Source organism: Petaurus breviceps, unplaced genomic scaffold, assembly GCF_028583685.1.
Source record: "Petaurus breviceps papuanus isolate PSGF00001 unplaced genomic scaffold, PetGlider_PUasm1.0 90639, whole genome shotgun sequence".
Classification (NCBI taxonomy): Eukaryota; Metazoa; Chordata; class Mammalia; order Diprotodontia; family Petauridae; genus Petaurus; species Petaurus breviceps.
In genome coordinates this window covers 2,423,330-2,443,052 of record NW_027187296.1, presented here as the reverse complement: position 1 = coordinate 2,443,052, position 19,723 = coordinate 2,423,330, and the positions used below count along the sequence as shown (strand labels likewise).

At 35.1% G+C, this 19,723-nt stretch overlaps 1 protein-coding gene across 1 annotated transcript in view; it reads left to right on the top strand.

Annotated features, from left to right (window-relative positions):
- The window catches only part of COG6 (component of oligomeric golgi complex 6), a 137,210-nt gene that overhangs the window by 11,918 nt on the left and 105,569 nt on the right, over positions 1 to 19,723 (top strand). The gene's annotated exons all lie outside the window — the stretch shown is intronic.

Below are 19,723 nucleotides of genomic sequence, written 5' to 3'. Positions count from 1 at the left end.
CCTATCACCTTTTTTTTTTTTTTACAACATTCTTCTAGAAGTTTTGACAGCTTAAGATAACACAGGAAAATGTAGAAACTTTAATTTAGTTCTGTTTTTTTAAAAGAATAGCCATAAGATAAAATATAAAGCATTTAACATGAATTCATGAATATTCCCCTTTAATTCCTTGTAGATAGTAATTAATTAAGGCAGATGAAAATTTGTTCTTTTCACTCCCCAAAATAGAAATGGACTTGATAAAACAAGATGAAAGGTCTGATTTTCTTCCTAACTTTCACACAAAACACAGTACAGAAGAGCCATTGAACTGTGTTATCTCAAGCTGAACTTGAGCAGAATTATCATGTGAATTACATATGTACCACAAAATACAAAGCAATTTGAACTAATTTCACTTATAGACAGGTAAAGCCAACAGTTAGGTACCTGTAATGATGAGAGCAGAAATGCTTGGTCCTCAGTGGTGCTTGTGAGAATCTGTGTATTGGGATGTAAATCTCAGTAAAGAGCAAAGAACAGAAGCTTGTAGTCACTTAATATACAGTGGGTCTATGAAATCTTTCTTCTTGGTTCCATGACAGATGAAGTTCTGTAGAACAGAGGCATCAAACTTGTGAGTGAAGGTCTCACATTAAAATATAATTAGGAAATGTTTAACAAAATACATAAAAACAGAACATGACGTAGATAATGTTAATTTGTGGTTCTCTAAGTCACTATGTGGCCAGCAGTGATCTGTTTCCATTTGTATTTGATGTGCCTGTTGGAGGAGGTTAGTGGTGGCAGATGGACCCATCCTATTTATCTTGAAGGAGATGCCTGGTGGTTAACAGCAGATGATGATGGGTCACCTGACTTAGAGACTGGATCTCATATGATAGTGTCAGGCCAAGATGGAGGCAAAAACTCAATGGACCAAGCTATTTTGGAAAGGACAGAAAGAAGTGAGCACAAGATGATGAATTTTGATCTTCTTTGGTTCTGAGCTTTTGCTTTGTTGAGCTGTGATACATACAAAGTAATTAAATAGAGTAGATTGTAGTAAACCAGGACAGATTTTGGAGATGCTCTTTTTTAGCTTAATTTCTTTGTTAGACTTAAGGGAGTAAAATAGTCTGTATTTCCCCCTTTTTTTCATTATGTTAAATATCTTTAGGATATTTTGGAAAATTTTAAATAGATCTCCAGAATTAAGTAGTTATACTACATTATAATTTCACCATTCATTTTTATAAGGTTTTGAAAAGTTCCAAATTTTTCTCCCTTTCTCCCTTCCCTCCCCACTCCCCTGATAGCAAACAGTGTGATATAGGTTATACATATACAGTCATGTTAAACATATTTCCACATCAGTCATGTCAGGAATGAAGAATTAGAACAAAAGGGGAAAACCACAAGGAAGGAAAAAACAACAACAACAAAAAAGGAAGTGGTGTGCTTTGGTCTGAATTCACAATCCATAGTTCTTTCCCTGGAACTACATTATAATCAATAGTTGCTCAATGACATAAAATTTGGACAGCATTTGTAGACAAAAGGTCGATGCGTAACTAACAACAACACTATTAACTGACATTTATATTGGCGCTATGAGGGTGGCAAAGCACTTTATATTTTACCTCATTTAATCTTCACAACAATCTTGTAAGGTAGGTACTATTATTATACTTGTTTTACAAATGAGTAAACTGAGACTGAAAGACATTGTGATTTGCTCAAGGTCATATAGCTAGTAAGTGTCAGAGTCAATATTTGAATTAAAATTTTCCTGACTTCAGGTCCAAAGCTTTCTTCAGTGAACCTTCTAGCTACCCATCCCAATGCATTCAGGGATGAAAATGGAAGGGGGACTAGAAGAGAGATGGAAATGATTAGCAAAAACTACTGCAGTACACTTTTTTTCTCCACCATGGATTGTGGATCTCCCATATGTGGATCTGAACCATCATCATCTAATTGATTTTTTTAAGAGATAGCATGGAAGTACTAAAATGAGGCATACACATTTTGTTTCTCTCATACTAACTAGTTATATGATCTTTGAGAAGTTACTTACTTAATCCATAGAGGCTTCAACTTCCCAGGAATGATGACTTACATTTATAAGTGATTTATAGAATGTTTTCCTCATGGCAACCCTGTGAGAGAGGTAGTGAAATTGAGAATGGGAATTCTCAAAATGTCAGGCATCCATATTCCAAATTTTAAAAAGTCATAGAGACAACTTTGTTTAAGGATTAATATGAAATGAGGTTGTCTAATATAGATTAGACTGTTGAATTGTCAGAACAAAGATCACAATTTGTAAATAAATAAAAAGAAACAAAGAATACTTTGAAAAAGATATAGAGTGCAATTAGAACAATTTGACACTGAATTCTTTAAGCAAATTATTAAAAATGAAAAATGGACCACAGAAATAGCATCTACATGGACTGTTGCATCCCAGATGTTAAACCAGCAGAAATGAATTACCATAATGAGGAAAAGAGTTAGCAAACGTGATTTACTAGCCAAATGGAGAGACATGGCTGGTAAAAGCAGCACCAGGTTAGTATATGAATTTATCTATAAAATCCTATGAAGAAGGATGATGGATGATTATAAATATTATTGTTTCATGAAGCAGAGAAAACAACAGAGAGTAAAACTAGCTTTTGAACCATGCAGAGTCATCCTAAGAATATTTGATGTTGAGAATAGAAGGAAGACTACAAACAGAAGAAAAATGGAAAAGATTTTTTAAAAAAGTTCAATAAAATGGTTTCTTCATCAAGGACTGCAGAACCACATTTGGACCATAACATGATAGCCCATTTGATGTATTTATAGAGGAAGTAGATATGGCAACAAAAAGAACAAAGATGGGAAAAGCAAATGGGTTGGATTGAATACATTAAGATCATTCAGGATTACTTGGAAGATATAAAAACAGAAAGACTGTGTTCAGTGATCCTCTGATAACAAACATCTCATAAGGCATAAAACAAGGCGATGTATAGTCAGTAATAGTAAACATTTTTAAAGCTCCTTTTAAGTACAAGGCATTGTACTAAGAGCTGGGAATACAAAGAAAGGCAAAAGATAGTCCTTGCTTTCAAGGAGCAAACAATCTAATCAGCGTAGACAACCCATAAAAAGGAGCTGAAAAATGGTAGGGGGTGGGGAGCATATATCATGGGGACTTCATGAAGTTCCGAAGAGTGTAGCCAGGTGAGAAATTATGAGATAGCTGACCTGAGCTCCCTCCATAAATGGAAGATGTGAAGTTCTCAAATGTTCACTCTCCAATCAGGGATAGAGGAGTTCCAGGGGTAAGGGGTTGCAAAGGAGGTTTGAGTTTCATAGTTAATGTTGCAGGAAGATGAGTTTCTGGAGACCATGATGAAGCTCTGAAGTGCAGTTGGGTGGGAAATATATGGTTGCCAAAGGTATTTGCCACTGATCATGATGGAGGAAATCCAACTCAGTCCAGATCTAGAAGAATTTCCCTGCATACAGTGAAATGCTCCAGATTATATTGTTTCTAGACAGCATTTGCTACTTTCATCAAGGCCTAAGAATTTGCAAAGCTTCCTGAAAGAAATCTGTTCACTCAAAAGAGTTTAGTCTGTCCATCAGAGAGAAGACCAAATGTGTGAAGAGTGCCTGTTGCCCATTTAGCATGCATTTTGATAAGTACTTTATGGAGCTTATTATTCAGTGTGTATATCTATATGAGATAGTAAGGATGGAAAGTTAGCAAGACCTGGAGTTAAAAAGGAAGAGAGTGGACTAGATTGTTTTCAGAAAATTTCAGAGCTCTTTTATTGATCCAAATCTGATGAAAGCAAAAGCCCCTTTTTTCAATGCTGGTATTTTACTGATGTTACTATGTATATGGCAACAAGATATAGAAACATCTCCACCTCTGAAGAGCTAAATATGATTATCACACATAGGACACTGGAGGAGCACATAGTGGGTGTTATTATTGTAAAACATCTAACCAATGAGAAATTTTGAAGAGAATGTCAATAAAGGAAGAGTATGAAAGGAAGAGAATAATAGGATGATCACATGGCAAACGTGAAGGATGACAGGTGGATGGATATCCATAGTACTCCCCTGTTACCCATGAAAAGTTGAAATAGAAAAATCAAACAAGGGCTCCAGCAAAGACACCACTTTCCTCTTCCTCCCCTAACCCTTGTGAAGTTTTTAGAGAATCTGGACCAGACTTTTACAGACAAATTGCTTTGCAATTGGCATAATTGGAGGGAATTCATAAATTGATGAGATCAAAGATTCATTTGAGTATTGAGTAAGTATTAAAAGAAGCATAAAATAGAGAAATCATGAAAACATGCTGACGGGATCCACTCCAAATTTTTTACATAATCTCAACAGGACCCTCTGTTTGCCAGTGTCCTGAACAAAATCCAAATGCAAGAATCCTCTATAGATAATATGGTTCTCCAGATGTTACTGTTTTACTGATGAAAACCCCAAGTGGTTAGAGTGATGAAATTATTTGTCTTTGGCTACAGAGCTACTAAGTGTTCATCTGAGATTCAAACCCCGTCATTTGAATTCTAGGTCTAGTGCTCTAAAGTCCCTCTCAGCTCTGAGATTCTATGATTTTATATGTGGAACTCATAAGACTAGCATTACATAGGGAATAAAAAACATGATTGATTTATTGAACATGTATGATGTATTTTTTTATTTTTAATTTTTAATAAAATGAATGGCTGTAGTCCTCAGTAAAAGATCACCAACATTAAAAATCATTCAAAAATATTTCATTATGTATCTATTAGAGCTAGTTCTCTTTCTAGTGTTCCTTTTTCTCTGGAGGACTCCACTTACCCTATAGAAATACAGGTTCACGCACTGGCAGTCATCCTCAACTTCCCTCATATACGATTAGTTGTCAAGTCTTGTGATTTCATTTCTTCAATATCTCTTACTTCTAAGCCTATTTTTTTTCCTAACGCACAGAATAATACCGCATCTCCCAGCCCCTCATTTAAGGGTTTACTACTTCTCACCTGGATTATTGCTATATATAACTTCTTATTTGGTTTCTCAGCTTCCTGTTGTTCTCTTTTCCTATCAGGTCTTCACAAAGCTTTGAAATTGATGTTCCTAAAGCATAGGCTGACCATGTCACTTCCTTGCTCATGAAGCTTCATTGCTCCCTGTTGCCTTCTAGATGTCTTATTTGATAATCCCTCCACCCTTTATTTCTTTTCCAGGCCATCACCTTTGCACTGGCTACACCCTCCTTTATCCATCTTGATCTCTTAGTCAAATCTATTACAGTCTTCTCTTGACTCCCATGTCATGTCAGTTTTACTTTTGTAAAATCATTCCTTCAGTTGAATGACAACAAAAACTCAAAAGATAAAACTCTCATCACAAACATAAATAGTCCAGTAAATCAAATTCCCATATTGTCTAAGTCTGAAAATGCACATCTTTCTCTATTATCTCAAGTTCGTCACTTCTCGTGGGATTGATATGTTTATCATTGCGTCAACCAATCTTTCAGAGTTGTTTTTCTTTTTTTTCTGCACATGGGGATATTGTATAAATTGTCCTCATAGAACTCCTCCAAATTTCGTCTACAAGTGCCCATTTCATCATTTCTTATGGCACAGTAATATTCTATTACACTGATATTTGTTTAGCCATTCCCCAACAAATAGACACTTGGTTTCCAGTTTTTGGCTACTGTGAAAAATAATCTGCTATAAATATTTTTGCATATATAGATCCTTTTCTTCTTTCTTTGATATCTTTGTGGTATTTGGCAATGATTAAAGTAGATATGTCTGTTGGTAAATGGTTCAGTCTCATAAATTTAAATGAGTTCCTTAAGAATCTTGAGTATGAGACCTTTGTCAGAGAAATTAGCTACAAATATTTTTTTCCATTTACATTTTCCTTCTAACTTTATATTAGATTGGTTTGTGCAAAATTTTTTAATGTTATATAATAAAAATTGTACATTTGACCTTATGGTAGTCTTCTCTGTTACTTCTTTAGGCATAATCCCTTCCTCTATTCATAAAGTATTTTTTTTCCCTTGATTCCCTAATCTGCTTATGATGTGACCTTGTATATCTAGGGTATATATCTATTTGGAGATTGTCTTGGTATCTGTTGTGAGGAGTTGGTCTAAACCTAATTTTTGCCAACCTGCTATCCAATTTTCCCAGCAATTTTTGTTAGGTAAGTCCTTCTCCTAATAACTAGAATCTTTGGGTTTAATTCAAATATTATGCTACTATATTTGTTTATTTCCATGTGTTATATACCTAATCTTTTCCACTGAGTAATTTCTCTATTTTTAACTAGTACCAAATCATTTTAACGATTATGATTTTGTAGTACAAATTGAGATCTAGTATGGATAGACTCCCTTTCCACTTTTTTCTTTTCACTATTAACCTTGAAATTCTTGACTTTTATTCATCCATATGAATTTTTTAAATTATTTTTTTCTAGCTCTGTGAAATACTATTTTGGTAGTTTGGTACAGTACTAGATAGGTTAATTTAATTTAAGTAAACATGATTTTTATTTTATTGACTCAACTTATCAACGAGCAATTATTACTTCTCCAATTACTTAAGTCTAATTTAATTTTTTAAAGAGTATTTTATAATAATGTTGGATTCATATAGTTCCTGTGTGTACTTTGGTATATACACTACCAAGTATTTTATATCTTCTCTGGTTATTTTGAATGTAATTTCTCTTTCTAGCTCTTCCTGCTGGATTTTGTTTATAATATCTGGGCATATCAATGATTTATGTGAATTTTTTTTTAGTATCCTATTTAGTATAGTAAATAGTATCCTATTTAGAATCCATTTAAAACCCATTTAGAATTTGTTTGAATTAACTTTTTGTTTCTTTAGAGTTTCCGAAGAAAATCATCATATCATTGGCAAATGCTAAAGTGCTAATTTTGTTTCTTCTCTGTGCTTATCCCCTTAATTTAGGATTTTGTTAAATAATGATAGTGTTCATTGCCAGCATATTAGAAAGGCTTTTAAATTTTCTCCGTTATGCATAATGTTTGCTCTTGGCTTTAAGTAGATGTTATTTACATGTTAAGGAAAGGTTCATTTAGTCCTGTTCTTTCTAGAGTTTTTAATAGAAATGGGTGCTTTTGAAAAGCTTTTTCAGTGTCTATTGATTTATGGTTTTATTATTTATATCATTTATCCAAATCTAAATGCTAATCTTAGACCCTTCTTTTTTTAAAAAAAAAAGTTTTGGGGGCAGCTTGGTGGCGCAGTGAGTAGAGTGCCTGCCCCAGAGTCAGGAGGACCTGAGTTTGGATCTGGCCTCAGACACTTCACACACAGACACATACAACAACCTAGCCATATGACCTTGGGCAAGTTACTTAACTCCAATTGCCCTCCAAAAAGCAAAAACAAAAAAAACAAAAAAAAGTTTTTATTAATATATGCATCCTTTCTTGTTATTTAAATGTTTAGTAGAGTTAACTTATCCACTTGAACCAGGATTTGTTCCCCTACTTTTACTTTGGGAGTTTCTGCTTAATTTATTTTTTTAGTCCTGAGATCTAGTCTTCCAGATTCTTTTCTTTTTTCCCTTTTTGCTAAACACTTGCAGGACTGGCTCTATACTTCAGGGTAAAGATAAATGAGTAAAGCCCTGCATCCTCTTTTTTGTTTCGGGTGAGACAGACTAATTCACGTAGAATGAGAAGCCTTTTATGGGTTGTGATCTGCTGTGTAGATCTTGTTATGTTACATTTTTTTCCAAATCTATTCCCTTCCAAATTTTCCTGTATGTTTAGTTACCATATTTCATTGCTGTTGTCAATAAGACAGTCTTTCAACTCAGAATTATTTTCATTGACATTTCACTTTTCAGTAAACAAACACAGAATTATTACGCTTTTAGCAAAAAATTCCAGTGGGATGCTGTTGCTCTGGGATAAAATATAAACTTCCTAGCTGGGTATTAAAAGCATTCCACAATCTGGCTCCACACTACCTTCTTTCATATTATTTCCTATCTCTCTTTCTTCTGGTCAAAATGGACTACTACTTTTTCTCCAGATTTGACATACTTCTGCTTCCATGCTTTCATGAAGGGCATCCCCTTTGCCTGAACTGTCCTGCTTTCCTCCTATCTGCCTTGTCGATTTCTTTTCCTTAAAGGTTCAAATTGAATGCCACTTGCTTCATGAAGCTATTATCTCCTCTCTGTCCTCCCATATTTTCCTAATGTACTTTGTTCTTTACTCCTATCCTATTCTACCTTTTATTATATTTCTGTGCTTTATCTTTTGTACTAATTAATAATATTAAGAATAGTTAACATTTATATAGCACTTACTATGTTCCAGGCACTGTACTAGTCACTTTATAATTATTGCCTCATTTTATTTTCCCAACAACCCTGGGAAGTAGGTCTTAAGCCCATTTTGCAGGTGAGGAAACTGAGACAAATAAGTGTTGAGTGACTTGTCTAGGGTTACACAGCCAGTGTCTAAAGCCAGATTTGAACCTAGGCCTTCCTGACTCCAGGCTTGGTGTTGTCTCCACTGTGCTACCTAGCTGTTTCTGGTAAAATGTAAACTCCTTCCTCTGGAGTAGAAATAGCATCATTAAAAAAAAAATGTTATCCATAGCATAACATAGTGCCTTGCAGATATAGATTAATAAATACTGAATTGAATTAATTTGAAGTGAATTTCTCACTCAGAGCCTAGGTCAAAAAGAGAGGGATGAAGTAGAATAATTGAGTTAAGGATGCTTAATAAAAAAGATACTTGAGTTTAAATGAAAGCAGAACAGTTATTTGCAAGGCAATAACCTTGTTGAAATTGCCTTAAATATTACACATGAGTCTCCACAAAGTCCTGCTCATATATTGCACTGGCATAGGGGTGAAGCTGGATTCCCAAAGTCTAGTGAGTTCAGTGCTGGAAAGGTTTTGGTTATAGTATTGGCAATAGATTAGGCAACTTGGTTATAAATTCTTTGGTAATACCAACTCATGGAATGAAGACAGATTCATATTGATCTTCACTCCTGTATAATCTCCATCTTCTGCACTGTAGGGAAAGTAGGGAGCAGAGGGCACTAAGACTTGTACAATTTTTAAGCCACCTATGACTATAGACTTGTATGTTGGTGCTCTTAATGTTAGATATTTGTCAAGGGAACAGCAATTGTCATATTAATAAAGGAACTGAACCATATCAATCTCGACATTCTCACTATACATGAAAGTAGAAGACAAAGGAATGTTGCAGTTAAGGGACTAACAAAAATATTTAATGCTTCACTATAACTGTTGAGTTCTTTTGGTAAATATAGTTCTCTTTATAACATCTTAACATGATATATGTAGAAAGTGATTCACAGGATCACAGAATTTGAGGATTCGAAGGGACTTCAGCAGTCATGTATCCTCTCCCATACACAAAATAATCCCTATTATGATATAACCAACAAATGGCCAGTCACCTTCTCCATGAAGACCTCCAAGGTGGCAGAATTTACCATCTCTTGAGGCAAGCCATTCTGCTTTTAGACAGCTGATTGCTGGGAAGTTCTCCTGACAGCAAGCTCGCATTGACCTCTTTGTAGCTTCTGTCCATTCATTCTTCTACTTCTCTACTCTGAGGCTATATAGAACAAGTCTAAACCTTTCCTTTGAATGACAGCCCTTTATATACTTGCCTTCACTTGTTTGTTCTTATCATACCATCCACCCTAAGCAAAAATCTTGTTCTTTCTTTGATGTTCTTTTTCCTCTCAATTAACTTAAAAATGCTCTTTTTGTTTTCCTTAGATTTCCTTGCCAGCCTTGGCTAATTTTGAGCTTTAAATTCCAAATATATATTCAGCAAAAATAATGAAAAACTAGGAGATCAGAAGAGAATGCATATCTGTTCTCAGTTTTGGGGCCAGTCACTGCACCCACATGAATTATTTCCTAGAGTAATGAAGTAACTGGTAGGTATGATTGATGAATCATTGTTATCAGAAGATGTTGGAGAATTGGTGAGGTACCAGAGACTTGGAAAGGGATGTGAATATTACCTGCAAACTATAGTAAGCTTGAATTTGACTTTTTTCCTGGCAAAGTTCTAGAATGTATAATTAAGAAGATGGTTCATGGATTTTTAAAATAGGAAGCAATTTTCTCAAAAATGAATTTGACCTCAAGAGCAACTCATAGTAGACTAACTCTACTTTTTTGATATGGTTACTAGAATGTTGCTTTAGAGAAACACTGTAGATACAATTTACCTAGATGTTAGCAAAGCACGTGGCAAAGTCACTCATATTGTTCTTGTATAGAAGATATAGGAATGTAAATGTTTGATAGTATAGTTAGATGAATTTGGAGCTTGTTAAATGCTGGGACCTTTCATTAAATTATTAATAGTTTGATGACTACCTGTTATAATGTCTCCAGTGGATCTGTGCTTGGTGCTTGACATTCCTATCAGTGCCTTGGATGAAGAAAACATGCATATCAAGTTGGGAAATTATACAAAGCTAGGAAGAAAAACTGACATACCGGATTGCAGTCATGACCCCCCAAAATTTTGAATTACTAGAACATTGAACCAAATGTGGTAAAGAGAATTGAACTAAAACCATAAGTAAATTGGTTTAAGAGACTGGACATTTGAGGTCATAATAGCTGTGTTCAAATATTTGAAAGTCTATCATGTGGAAGATGAATTTGGCTTTTTTGGCTTGGCTTCAGAAGCAGAACCAGAAGCAATGAGTGGAAATTGCAAAGAAGCGAATTTAGACTTGACATAAGGAAACAATTTCTAACAAATAGATCTATGCCAAAGTGGAATGGCCTGTCTCAGGATGTAGAGGATTCTCTCTGGAGTTTTCAAGTGAAGATTAGATGGCTAATTGTTGGTATGAGACAGGAAAGAATTCTTCTTTAGGTACAAGCTAATAATAATAACAACAACAATAATAGTATCAATAACTAGCATTTATATAGCACTTTGTGGTTTGCAAAGTGCTTTCAAAATATCTCATTTTATCCTTACAGCAAACCTGGGAGGTAGATGCTATTATTATTTAATTTTTTTTTCTTTAGTTTTCAGCGAACCCATGAGGAACAGTCTCTGAGTCCTCTTTGCTATAAAATAAAGAGGATTGAACTGCTCGTGGCCTGTAAGGGCCTTTCTAACTCTACTGTGCATTGTTTCTTCAATGAGTTTTTATTGATGGCCTCTTTTTCTTATATCATTATGGTACAGAGAAAACCATTTGATACGACAATGAAGTCTGTTAGGAATAGTTTGGAAGCAGGAGAATTAGATGGCCATTTAAGGATCCTATTTAAGCTAGTCGTTTTTCAATTTATTTCATTATCTGTTTTTCAAAAGATAAATTGATTGATGTTGGTAGATGGCAGAGCAAAAGATACCATTTTTGCTTCTGCTCTTATATTATCTCCTCCACAGTGACTTAGAAAGTGTGCCAGACCAAATTTTGATTGTGAAAGTCATGAGAAAGACACAGTGAGTCATTTATCCAGCTCATGGCAGCTTACAAAGCTAGACAGAGGGGCAGCTAGGTGGCGCAGTGAATAGAGCACTGGCCCTGGGGTCAGGAGGACCTGAGTTCAAATCCAGCCTCAGAAACTTAACACTGACTAGCTGTGTGACCTTGGGCAAGTCACCTAACCCCAATTGCCCTGCTTTCCACCCTCCAAAAAGCTAAATAAATAAAAAGCTAGACAGAAGTCTGCAGACACTGGCATGGGGGCTGACCAGAAACCCAGTGCAGCAGTAGTGTGGTGGCAAGTGGAAGCATTAGTATTCAGTGGTAGGCCCAGCAGTAGCAGCAGTGGAAAGCAGTCCAGTGTCCAGGGGTGATAAAAGAACTGAAGCCTTGGGAAATCCAGGAGACCCCTGTACTAGTACCAGGATCAAAAACAGGTGTTGTCTGGTGAATCTTGTGGTTGTAGTCAAGAGCGGGCAGGGACTTTCTCTGTGTAAGGAGGAAGGAAAAAGTTCCAGAAACATAATTGTATGACTGCAAGACCAACAGTAGAATGAGGACTTAGTTCTAACCTTTTGCCCAGTATTGAAGCCTACAATTGAATAAAACCAGGGCAGGAAACCAAATCCAAGGAGGAGCCAGCGATTCAGTAGGTCTAAATATGCTGAATTTCCTAGAAGGCTGTGACTGAGTTCAGTCACAGTCTATGGAAACTCAAAATACATACAAGCTGACAGACCTAAACTGGGTCAGGAAATTGCCCAGTGCAGATGGGGAGAACAGTAAAGAGACCTCATCCTATATCACACTTTGGAAGCACGCAAAAAACACACAGAGCTATGAAAAAAGCAGGAGGATATAAAAGATAGAAGCTTAGGCCAGACATCATCCACAGAAGTAAGCAGAGTTCAATACTAACATAAAATCCAGCGTCAAGTAGGGTGGAAAAAGAAGCACATGACAACAATAACAAAAGCACCTGACCATTAAAAACTATTATGGTGACCTGGAAATTCAAGATTGAAATTCAAAAGAAAACCAAGACAAGATAAATTAAACACAAGCCCAACAAGAATTCCTACATGAGTTAAAGAAAGTGATTAAAAAAAAAAAAAGGTAAAAAAGATTTTAAAAGTAAAAATGATAAAGGAAAAATTGGGGAGGGGGGAAATGAGAGCTATGCAAGAAAATTATGAAAAGACAATTAGCAGCTTATTAAAAGATACAGAAATACTAAGAGATACAGAAAATAACTCCTTAAAATCAGAATTGGTTAAATGGAAGTTAATGACTCCACAAGACATAAAGGCTGAAAAAAAATGGGACAAATGTGACATATCTCATAGGAAAAACAACTGAACTGGAAAATAGATCAATGAGATATAATCTAAGAATCATTGAAAGCTATCAACAATAACAACAACATTTATTAAGGAAAACTACTGAGATATCTTAGAACCAGAAGACAAAGTAGAAATTGAAAGAAACTACTGGTCAGTAGTTTCCTGAAAGAAATCCCAAATGAAAACTCACAGGAATATTATAACCAAAACCTAAAAATCCCAGGTCATTTTAATATTATCATGTTTATTTAAACCATTTATAATTTTTCCTTTTTTAAAACAGCTATTTAAATTTGTTCAGTGTTGTTAACATCCATTTTATAACATAGTTCTTGTATATTTAGTGGATTTATGTGTGTATTTATTTATGTACCTCCTCTGGGCTATTCTCCAAACTTTCACTTGCATTGATAGGTTGAGCCCCCAGAACAGTTTTTAATACTTTTAGATACCCTTTGGCAGTCTACTTATACTACTATAGACTTAGGAACTCTCACCATTGTCTTTACCCTTAGCAGTTAGCAGGTAGACATGAGTAGGTCTCTCCAGAAGCATTTCCCTAAAAATAACAGCTGTACTCCAAAGATATCAAAGAAAGAGGAAAAAGATCCATATGTTTAAAAAAGGGGTGTCTATCAGTTAGGGAATAGTGAATAAATTATGATGTATGAATGAAGCCCACTATTGTTGCACTGAAAGAAATGATGTAAGGGATAATATCGGTGAGATTTGAGAAGATTTGTATGAAGTGGTGTGAGTAAAGTGAACAGAACTGGAAGAATAATTTATATAGTGACAGTTTCACCATAAAGAAAAACAGCACTGAAGACTTAAGAACACTGAATAATGCCATTACAAATTACAACTCCAGAGAACTGGTGAGGAGAAAGGATACTTAACAGAGGGTATTGGTCACAAGGTGCAGAATTATACATTCGTTTTTGGATATGTAATAAATATGTGTATTTATTTTATTCAGTCATGCTTATTTGTTACAAGACTTGTGATTTATATGGGGGTAGAGGAGAGGTGATAAAAGGATTGCTTAAAAAAAGGCTCATTGAAGCTTTTGGAAAGTTCAGAAGGAAACAGAAGCAAGGCATCTTTGAAAGTCACATGATGCATTTATTACATACTTAAGAAAAAAAAAGCAGCTGTAAATCAGTAATGCCAAACACAGATAGAAATGAATCCCTGCAGGCTACAAATGGACTTAGAAGATCACAAATTAATATTATTGTATTGATTTTTATTTATTTTGTTAAACATTTCCAAATTACATTTTTATCTCCCAACACTCATTGGGCAGCAAGTTTGACACCTCTGCTATAGATAATAAGAGATTTGTGTTTTCATATATAATCCTCTTTTTCTATTCTACTTTCTAATTTTGGGGAGTGATGGTGCTTGATTTTAAATAAATTTTTTTTTTAAGTTTTGTTTTGTTTTGTTTGAGTAGCAGCTGGTAACCATTATTCCCATAAACTTAGGGCACACTTTCACACAGCATCCATAAGATGCATAACAGTGGGCTTAGATTTAGAGTGTAGTTATAATGATGGCAAAAGCAGCTCTCAGGGCTTGTATACATCCTTTCTCTGTTTAGCACTTACACAGCTCATCGTGGGTGCAGTGTCTTTGCTGGGTATATTACTCAGCTGAGTGTCCATGGTTTGTTCCTTTTCTTACCTGACTTTCTCCTCTGCAGCTAGGAGATTCAGTTCTTGAAGCTGCTTCCTCTCTAGAGTGACTGCCTCACTATATGTGTCTATCTGGAGTGTGTGTCTCTACTTCCTGCTTGATGCAGTTCAACTATTACTCCCCAACTAAGAAATTCTTCATTTGCTGGATAGTAACCCTATCTTTCCTCTCTTCCTCTCTCTACTAAATGCTGTGGCCAGTGTTTGGAAGGAGGAAGGGGGAGAAATCTCATCATCTTCCCCTTGCAAGGGTCACCTCCACAAAGAACAATATCTATACATAGATCTTTGGTTTTTCTATTCTCCACACTTAGCTCTTTAGAGCCCCAAGGGCTTTGACTAAATTGTTTGCTGAGCCACTCTCATTCTTAGTTTCTTATTCATCCAGAGAGAAATGTTCACCACCTCAAGAAATCAGGATATATGGAAATTGAGAGGATGTACATCAATTGGGAAATGGCTAAGCAAACTGTGGTATATGTTTATGATGGAATGTTTTTGTGCTATAAGAAATGACAAGCAGGGGCGGCCAGGTGGCACAGTGAGTAAGAGCGCTAGTGCCAGTGTCGGGAGACCTGGGATCAGTTCTGGCCTCAGATATTTGGCACCCACACAAAAATAACTGGCCGTGTAACCTTGAGCAAGTTACTTAACTCCGATTGCTTAAAAAAAAAAAGAAATGACAAGCAGAATGATTTCAGAAAAACCTGGAAAGAGTTACATGAACTGATGAAAAGTGAAGTTAGAAGGACCAGGAGAACATTGTACACAGTAACAGCAGTGTCGTGCAGTGAAGAACTGTGAGTAACTTAGTTATTCTCCAAGACAATCCCAAAGGACTTCATGATGCCTTCAGAGAAAGAAGTGATACTGTCTGAATACAGACTGAAGCATGCTTTTATTCCACTTCCTTTTTTTTGAGTATTCTTATACAAAGTGACTAATATTATAATAGTTTATGTAATTACACATGTGTAAATTATTTTACATTACATGTATGCATGTACTGCACATGTATAGATTAATTACTATCTCAGGGAGGGGAGAAGGCAGAGGGGGAAGAAGGGATAGAATTTGGAACTCAAAAATTTAAAAAAAAAAGTTTAAAAATTATTTTAGCCTATAATTGGGGGGGAAATGTTACATAAAAAAGATACCAAGGCATAAAGAAATCTTTACAGCTAATTTTACAAATGCCTTGTGATTATTGGGGGAGGGGGGCAGGATGGTCAAAGATAACTTTCCTAGGAAGTGAATTTAAGGTCATACTTCCATTGAAAAAAATTTATACAAATATACATAATTGTATAAATTCTAATATCTTCTGCTAAGCCATGTTACATTAATAATAAATTACATCTGTGAAAAAGAGCCCAAGACCCTGTGCCTAGGAAGAGAAGCTAAAGCAAAGGGAAAATTGTAATGAGAAATTAAAACACAGTTGTCCAGTGCAAATACTGTATTTCTCCAGGTCATCAATGTCCATTTTTCTCCCTTATATCATTTAAAATGCCAGTTGTCATGACATGGAAAAGAATAGGGACAATTTTGTGAGACTGAAGAATTTGTTTATGGCCTTATTCAGATGGCCTTATTGCCAGTTGTACATTATAAACAAATTTTCCCTTTTCCTGTGTGTTTGAAGGCAGTCACTCACACTTTAAACAGTTTTCCTACATACAACATATTAAAGTTTTCTTAACATACTTTGTCTTCCTCCATTTTTAGTTTTGTATTTTTCCATGGTATTGTCATTCTTTGGTAAAAGTAATGTACGGATCAGTGAAATGTTACTATTGAATTGTTTTGCTGATTTATTCATATTTCAAGAACTCATTTTGAAAAATGAGTTTTTTGAATTTGAAAATTATATCTTTAATATAGAAAACTGAAATTTATTTAGCGGAAGAACACATTTTATCATAAGTATTTGTGTGTGCATATATACAAAAACTACTGCAGGCTAATACGGAGAAATGGAAGGCAGTATTAGTTGGACTTGGGTTAATCCAGTCCTTCCCTTCTCCTTTCCTTTAAGGTACCTAGGTGTTATTCTTAACAAATAGTCCACTTTTATGTTCAGTTCAAGGGAAAAGTACATGAAGAGCATAATTTTCCTAGCAGTTGGCGTTCTCTCCCAGGGCAACCCTGTCTCCGTGGTAACAGTTAAAACTTGAAAATTGGTCCTCCTTAAGAAGCCTTTCTGTTAGAGCTTAAGGGTAACAGTTCTTGGCACTTTCTTCCTTTAGCTTTGGTAGCATGTTCCCATGATCTGTTAGCTTGGCTTCTTTATGCTGACTTGACTCTTGAATAGAACCTTTGTCTTCCGCTGTGTGGTTTCTCCATTCCCACCCTCCCCTCACCTCTTTTTCTTTTGGGTTACAATGTGCTGAATGCACAGTTTCAGAATAATTCAAAAGGCCTTATTTGTCGTGATCAAAAATGTTAGATGAGATTCTTTCCATAGGTTAACAATCAATAATTGACGTGAGATGCTTGACATTCCTAAATTTATATCTCTTCATATTTTCAAAATGACTATGATATTATTGGAATTGTAAGAGCTTTTCCCATAGCTTCTGACGTCTATTGCTTTGTTGCAGTGTACTTAGAAACCAGAAAATATTACAACTATTATTTCTAGGTTACTTTAAGGTTTACAAACTATTTTTGTTCTAACAATTCTTTGAGGTACTTAGTGGAAACGGTATTATCATTATTACATATGAGAAAATAGAGTTGGAGAGATTAAGCAATTTGGGTCTACTGGTGTTAAAGTGTGTGTTTTTTTCAAATAAACAACAAAAGAAAAAGCATATATGTTTTTGTATGCACTAGTATATGCACAGAAGCATCATGGTACTATGGAAAGACTGCTGGATGTAAAAGAGGAAGCCCCACATTCAGATCCTCTCTGTCTCTTAGTATGTATATAACCTTAGGCATATCACTCTACTTTTTTGAGCCTCAGCTTCCTCATCTGTAAATGGGGATCTACCTTATAGTGTTTGGAAGCTTGGGCATACGGTGTATATAGAAAACTTAATAAACCTTAAAGCCTGCTCTGTAAAATGAGGTTAATCTAGATAGTAATAATAATAATGAATAATAGCATTTGTAAAGCCCTTCATTTTTGCAAAGCACTTTATATATATACACATACATACATGTATATACATATATACACATATATATTAGCTCATTGGATCCTTTCAGCAGCCCTGTGATATAGGTTCTATTTTATCCTCTTAAAGCAATGACCCTCTGGTAAACAGATCATATGTTCATATAATATTATAATTTTCAAAAAGTTGCACATCTATATGTGTTTTCATTTGTTTCATGTGTGTGTACACATATACACTATTTATCTAAGCTGACTTGACCCTTCAATAGAACCAGTCTTCAGCTATGTAGTTTCTCCATTCCTCCCTTGCCCTCACCTCTTTTTCTTTTGAGCTACAGTGTGCTGAATGCACAGTGTCAGAATAATTCAGATAGCCTTATTGTGATAAAAAAAATGATGTGAAGTGCTTTATGTCCTGATGTGTGTGGGTATACACACATACATGTTCATGTACATATGCATGTATCTGTGTATATAAACATGTGTATAATACAGAGATACTGTACATATACATGGAACCAACCAGTGGCGATATAGATGTATGTGTGTGCCATATATGGCATGTATGTATAACAAATAATGTATGTGAAAACTGTATAATGTATACACTGTGGCACGCACATATATGCATGTAATCATATTTGTTGTTATTCAGTCATGTCTGACTTCTCATGACCCTTTTTGGGGGTTTTCTTGGCTAAGTGGTTTTCTGTTTCTTTTCCTAGCTCATTTTACAAATGAGGAACTGAGGCAAACCAGGTTAAGTAACTTACCCAGGGTCTCATAGCTAGTATCTGAAGCCGGATTTGAACTCATGTCTTTCTGATTTTAGGCCCAGCACTCTATCCATCATACCCCCTAGCTTCCCCATATAATCATATATATGTATTATGTGTGTCTGTATATAAATGATTAATTGCTATTCTAAAGGGACTTTGATTAGTTGCTCTATAAATATGTTTACAGTACTAATTGGTGCTTAAAGCTAATAATAAAGCCTATGAACAGGTTTTGCCCTTTTTTATTTTTAACATAAATCCATAAAAGTTTAAAGCCGTAAATATTATTTAAATATGTGTATATATAATTTAGAAGTTGACTTTGAGATAAATAGTACTTTGCTGCCACCTGGAGGCCATCGGTATGTGTAGCATGATTCATCATGAATATTTGATCATATTAAAAAAAATCTCATTATGAAGTTATTATTTAACTAGATATGCAGATGTAGTATTGAAAGAAAAATGAAATCTAGCAACTTAGATTATGAGTGTTTAGAATTGTGATTATCTTGAATATTAAGATCCTGTGAAAGTTGTTGGGGAAACGTTTAATTTCAGAAGTGAAAATTATATATTTACACATAAATATGCATATATTTGTGTGTTTACACACAGATAAAGAAGCATATGTACACATACACAGTACATTTCTAGGACCAAGTTATAGATCAAAATATGGAAAGTCTTGAGTTTTAGCTGAGGCTAAAGCCCCAACCCCATTCACTGACTCTTCTGAATCTCCCCAACACTACTCTTTACCTAAGCCTCCCGTTCAGTTGATTTCTGTTCCTTAATGTTCATACATGACATCTCCTTCTCTTGTTAGTCATAACCTTTCCCATTCCCATTACAGAAGGCACTAGATTTAAGAGGGAATGGGAAAGGCTTCCTGTAGAAGATGAGTTTTTATTTGGTAATTGAAAGAATCCAGGAACCAGAAGCGAAGAGGGAGAGCATTCCAAGGACTGGGAACAGCCAGAGAAAATACTTAGAGCGGAGAGATGGAGTGGGTTGTTAGTGGAATGTCAAGGAGGTTAGTGGTAATGGATCAGAAAGAAGAAGGCAGAGGGATAACATGGCTAGACCTATACTTTTACCATGTATCATTTTGTATGAAAGGAATTTATATATCATGTATGTCTGCTTGATTCAAGGAGGGTAGGGAAAGTATCTTTTCTAATTTTCTCTCCACCTATCACCTAGTATAGAACTTTCCCTACAACAGGTGCTAGTTAAATTCAAT